Source organism: Callithrix jacchus, chromosome 8 (genome assembly GCF_049354715.1).
Source record: "Callithrix jacchus isolate 240 chromosome 8, calJac240_pri, whole genome shotgun sequence".
Classification (NCBI taxonomy): Eukaryota; Metazoa; Chordata; class Mammalia; order Primates; family Cebidae; genus Callithrix; species Callithrix jacchus.
In genome coordinates, this window is record NC_133509.1 from 17,868,838 (window position 1) to 17,875,337 (window position 6,500).

The window sequence follows — 6,500 nt, forward strand, 5'->3', positions numbered from 1 at the left end:
TTTCGAACGGGCAATGCATTGTAGTTGATGGGTAGTTTATTTTTGATGTTTTTTAAACAATAAGATCTTAGTACAGCTCCACTTTTTGTCCCAAAGGAATCTCAGCTCTTTACATAAGTGACCCAGCTCTTTTCTCCTTGCAGGGACAGCATGATTTGGACTGATGCACAAAATTCCCTGCAGAGCTCTTCACAATCATTTCATGGCCCCAAATCTGGTTATTTGCCAGTCAGTAAAGGCTACAAGGCCCAGAACTTTAGTTTGACCTACTGTTAAGCTTTCCTGTGAGGTTGTTATTTTCTAAGAACTTGGAGGTTTTATAGCCTCAATCTTCCTTTAATTGTTTTAAGGCTACACTAAACGAACAGCAGATGTTGCACTCCATAAATCTGTAATTCAGCTTCCGATCCGTTCCCAATGTCAAAGTCCGCTTCTTCGTCTTGCAAAGGGGCTGTGAAACTCCAAATAAGCCAGTTTCAGTCCTGAAATTTGGCTCCTTAAAAGTAATAACATAGTTGAAATTTCTCACATGACATTTCTTGCATTTAAAAGTGAAACTGGTCTACTTGTCTGCCTTGTTTATTTACTATGGGTTTGTAAGATGTGTGGTATTAGAATAATTTTTGCATAAAGAAAATATGTATTCATGTTCATAACAGTTGCTGAATGTTCTTCACTAAAGTCTGATGTCATTACGTTTCTTTTTCTTTTTTTTTGTTTTTGTTTTTGGAGACCAAGTCTTGCTCTGTCGCCCAGGCTGGAGTGCAATGGGGCAATCTCGGCTCATTGCAACCACTGCCTCCCAGGGTTAAGTGATTCTCCTGCCTCAGCCTCCTGAGTAGCTGGGATTACAGCTGCCTACCACCACGCCTGACTAATGTTTGTATTTTTAGTAGAGACAGGGTTTCACCATGTTGGCCAGGCTGGTCTCAAACTCTTGACCTCAGGTGATCCACTTAACTCGGCCTCCCAAAGTGCTGGGATTACAGGCATGAGTCACCATGCCCGGCCTCAATTACATTTCTTTTTTTCTTTCTTTTTTTTTTTTTTTTGAGACGGAGTTTTGCTCTTGTTACCCAGGCTGGAATGCAACGGTATGATCTTGGCTTACTGAAACCTCCGCCTCCTGGGTTCAGGCAATTCTCCTGCCTCAGCCTCCTGAGTAGCTGGGATTACAGGCACGCGCCACTGTGCCCAGCTGATTGGGTTTCAGCATGTTGACCAGGATGGTCTCGATCTCTTGACCTCATGATCCACCCGCCTCGGCCTCCCAAAGTGCTGGGATTACAGGCATGAGCCACCGGGCCCGGCCCTACATTTCTATAATTGAAATAATCTGAGTACTTGTTGAGTTGACCCATCAGAGTGTATTCCAGGGGCTTCAGGATGGGACCATCACAATCATTTTACACATAAGAGAGGCAATAAAGGAGGTCTCTTGGGTCCTGACTTCTGAAGGTCCCTACTGGCCTTTGGCCGCGACTTTTATTAACTAAGATCTTCCCCATTCATCCCAGAAACTCACTCATTTTTTATCAGATGCATCGGTGGGGGGCAGAGCTCAAGAGTTCTCCTCCCAGATTTTATCATGCTGAATATGCTTTTCCGTAGCTTAATATGAGATCTACTGCTACCCCAAGGTATATTCCAGAGCTGGAGTATTTCAGGACAAGGAGAAGTTGCCAAACAGTATTGAATTATAGAGCCCTTAGGATTTATGTGCTCTGCAAGAGAGTCGGCTTGGATATTTGGAAACAATGAGTTTATATTACACTGTACAATATTTTTAAGGCTAGGAAAAATTAGTTTTTATTCAGTACCTATCCAACAAATATTATCTGAGCTCGTGCCATGGGCCAGGCATTATAAGATGTGTGTGGAGATACATGGTCTTTTACCTCATGGTTTGGTTCATAATTTCGCAAGCAGATGATGCATAACAGCTGGCTAAAATCCAGAGGGAGGAGTGCACTAGATTAGTCTTTCCCACCCTTCTTACTTAGGATGAGTTTATGTCTGGGAGCTCTAGTGATGGTATATTTTTGGGAGCAATTTCTTTATGGTAGGATGGTGTTATGCTTTCCACACATCCCATTATTCCTTATAAAAATTAAAACTGACGTTGTAGGCATTATCATCCTTATTTTACAAGTGAGGGAACTGAAGCTTAGAGAATTGAGATGGGCCTGAGAATTCTGTAAGCGGCAAGTCTGGAATTTCAGCTGGTCTTTCTTATTCCCCAACCACAGAAACCTGCCCTCAACTCAGAGCAGGTGCCAGGTTATCATCTGTTTAGATAAGGCTATGTCCCAGTTGGACACTAGAGGGCACTGATGTAGCAAAACAATGGGAGGAATTGGCCTCGGGCTACCACTTTAAACAACCTGAACAACCATAACAAATTGAACTTCCCAAATTCATCTTGGAAGGTGAGTTAACTGTAAATGCAGTGTTGAGAAGGCAGGTCTGCACCTACTGTACTCTCTGGTTACAGGTAAGGAAAAGGATCACTTAGGATTTCTCTTTCGTCCAAAGCACTTCAGCCTGCTGCTTCTTTTACCCACGTTGCTCAGGAATCTTTGTGAAATTAAACTGAATATCTGGGTGCCATCATAAGGCAGGAATCTAGCTGGCTTCTGCTCATCCCACAGCTGATTGAAAATCTGGGGTGTTGTGCAAACAGCTGCTCAACTGGAAACTGGTGCAAGTGAAGGCAGCTTGGTTCACTAATAGGCACCGATGGAGTGTATACACTCCAGATACATCTCCCACTACCCAGAATGAATCACAAAGGACAGATGCAGTCAACATGACTGTCATCCTGAGGGATGCTTCATGAGGAAGAAGTACTAAGATTGCAGTTTACAGGATTATTATTATTATTATTTAGAGAGAGTTTTGATCTTGTCCCCCACCATTATTCCTTATACCACTACCAGGTGATAGTGCAGTGGTGCAATCTCAGCTCACTGCAACATCCGCTTCCTGGGTTCAAGCGATTATCCTGCCTCAGCCCCAGAGTAGCTGGGATTACAGGCACATGCCCCCACACCTGGCTAATTTTTTGTATTTTTCAGTAGAGATGGGGTTTCACCATCTTGGCCAAGCTGGTCTTGAACTTCTGACCTCAGGTGATACGCCTGCCTCGGCCTCCTGAAGTGCTAGGATTACAGGCATGAACCACCATGCCTGGTCCTGGATTATTTTTCCATTAACGGAACTAGCACTCGCCGGGATCTATGGTGGTGTTAGAAATAAAAAGTCAACATTCCTTGTTGGTTCAATCCTTTCTTCCTTAGATCTTTGCTGTTAGTTTCTAGGTAGCTCTTCTGTCATATTTGCAACTTATAAGCAGAGTATATGGATGAAAATTACTGAGAAAAGCTAGTTCACATTTTACGGCAACAGTATTTAAAAATAATCGATGAACAATATGTCTTCCATGAGTACTTGCTCATGTGTCTGTCTTGTGTGGCAGAAACCAAACAGAGCCTTTTTCAACCCAGCCGCACCCTGGAGTGATGCAATAGTAAATGAGACACAGGCATGGACACATTCGGGATATGAAGCCGGCTTGCCAGCTCAGGAAGTTACCCCACAGTCAGACGGGTGGTGGATGAAGGAGGAATGTTCAGAGAGCCTTCCCCTCAAAGCACACGGCACAGCAGGGCACACCAGCCAGTTGGGGTCTTTTTCTCTGTATGGGAAGTGGCAGACGGCAATTTTTATTTTTATTTTTTGAAATAAGAAAGTTATGCGACCAGAACCTTCTTTTAGTAAGATAGATTTGGTGGCATCATGAGGGATAAGTTAACGCAGAGGCTAGAGACAGAGAGACCTTGGGAGGAGGGTATGCGGACTAAGTAAGCACTGGGGGAGAAGGGAGCGTGTAAGAAACATTTCAGAACCAAAAATGACAGTTCTGGATTGTTGATCAAATATGGGAGATTGGGAAGGAAAAGGTATAAATATGGTAGTCTCAGGTTCTTTGAGCATTTACTACCGGCAAATTACTAAGAATTTTACAGGCATTGATTCATTTAATCTTTTTTTTCTTCTTCTTTTTTTTTTTGAGACACAGTTTCCCAGTTTTTTTGAGACTTTGTTGCCCAGTCTGGAGTACAGTGGCTCAGTCTCAGCTCACTGCATCTCCCGGGTTCAAGCGATTTTCCTGCCTCAGCCTCCTGAGTAGCTGGGACTGCAGGCACATGCCACCAAGCCCGGCTAATTTTTGCATTTTTAGTAGAGTTCACCATGTTGGCCAGGCTGGTCTTGAACTGCCGACCTTAGGTGATTGGCCCGCCTTGGCCTCCCAAAGTGCTGGGATTACAGTCATGAGCCCCCATGCCTGACTTAACTCACTTAATTCTAACACATTGTATAAAGTAGGAATTATTATTATCTACTACTATTATCTATTATTTCCTGGAGAGGAAACTGAGGCATGGGGAGGCTCAGTCGTAGTCAAAGGTCACTTGATCTTCAGAACCTGCACTCTTCACATATTCCACATGGTCTCGCCTCCAGTCTGGGTAGCATGGGAGATGGTGATGCCACTGGCTGAGATGGGGAAGTCAGGAGAAGGAGCAGACGGGCATGTGTATGGAGCAGGAGGAAGGGCGGACAAGGTGGTGTTTTGGATATGTGTAGCGTGCAGATGTTCTGCCAGCACTTCAAGTGGAGATGGTCAGCAGGCCTCGTGTCCCAGTGTGGAGAGGGGCCTGGTTTTCATTAAATATAATGAAACATCTGTAAAAATACCATTGGCTGAGTTTCTCAGTCAAGCTATTCAAAAAAAGCTGGCTATGCTAACAAACAGGAAGCCCATGCCCCAGCCGAAGGTTTGGCCAGAGAGTTAGAAGGAGCAGGTTCAGCAACAAGGTGATCAGGCCTCTGAACGCCTCCAAGACATCAGGACAAAGCCTTGAAACAGGAGGAGGGAATTGATGTGCTCCTCATTCCCATGGGCCAGAACTTTCCAATGCTGCCTGCCCGTTAGAATCACCTAGGAGTTTTTTATTTTTTTATTCTTTTTGAGATGGAGTTTCACTCCTGTTGTCCAGACTGGAGTGCAATGGCACAATCTCGGCTCAGTGCAACCTCCGCCTCATGGGTTCAAGCGACTCTCCTGCCTCAGCCTCCGTAGCTGGGATTACAGGCATGTGCCACCACTCCCGGCTAATTTTTCTATTTTAAGTAGAGACGGGGTTTCACCATGTTAGTCAGTCTCCTGCCTCAGCCTCCTGAGTAGCTGAGATTACAGGTGAGAATCACTAGGAGTTTTAAAAAAAATACTCATGCCCAGTCCTCACCCCAGAACCAATTAAATCGGAATATCTCAGGGATGGTCACAGGCAGTTGGTTGTTTTCTTTTGTTAGGGTCTCACTCTGTCACCCAGGCTGGGTATGGTGGCATGATCTTGGCTCACTGCAGCCTTGACCTCCTGAGCTAAAGCAAGCTTCCCACCCTGGTCTCCCTAATAACTGGGACTACAGGTGAGCACCACCATACCCAGCTAGTTTTTATCTTTGTAGAGCCACAGTCTCTCTATGTGGCCCAGGCTGGTCTCAAACTCCTGGCCTCAGCGACTCTAAAGTGCTGGGATTACAGGCGTGTGCCACTGCACCTGGCTGATAGGCAGTTTTTAAAAGCCCTTTAGGAGACTCTAATGTGAGGCCAGGGTTAAGAATTGCAGCAAAAGGAGGAGGCTTGGCTTTGGAGGTGATGATCAGAGAGCAGGATAAGTAGTGACTAATGCCTACGAAGAACTTTTTCATTCAGAAAGCACCTGCACATATATGCCCTTCATTAAGGAACATCTTATTGTTATTCACTGGTTCACTGTGAAAACTGTGAACCGACACAATAAATGACTTGCTGAACTGTGACTTGAGGTCACAGTTATTTAGTAGAAAAGCTATGCCTCGACCTCAGATCTGCTGATCCCTGATTCAGCGTTCTTTCATAATGTCACACAGGGCAATATGACCAAAGGAAGGCCAAGTTTATCTGTATTCACATGTAAAGGTGAGGGTGTAGGTATTTTTAAAAGTAATTATGATCCACGAGGGTTAATCTAAAAATAGAGCTGTGGCTTGTGTAACAGGCATAATAGGGTGGACTAGCCTTGAATGTCACAGGCGGAGGAGGGCTGGTGAAGCCCAGATGGCCCAATCGCCAAGGCGCAGGTGGAGTGGCTGCAGGGAAGGAGCAGGCAGGGGAGCGATGGGAGCAGAGTCGGGGAGGGAAGCGCAGGGCAGGGCTGGAAGGGGCCCTGGCGTGGCCCAATGTCAGGAGGCCTGGCGGTTCAGGCACAAGCCTTCAGGCTACCTACAGCTGGTACTGGTGAAAATGGCAGATCCAGGATATTCCCGGAGGCATTTGCCAGTTAATAGGAATTCTTCATCTTCAGAAACACAGCATCTCACTATCCAGATAATAATCACCTGCTAAATTGTATAGAGTTGTATCATTTGGGATACACTATCTTTGTCCATTT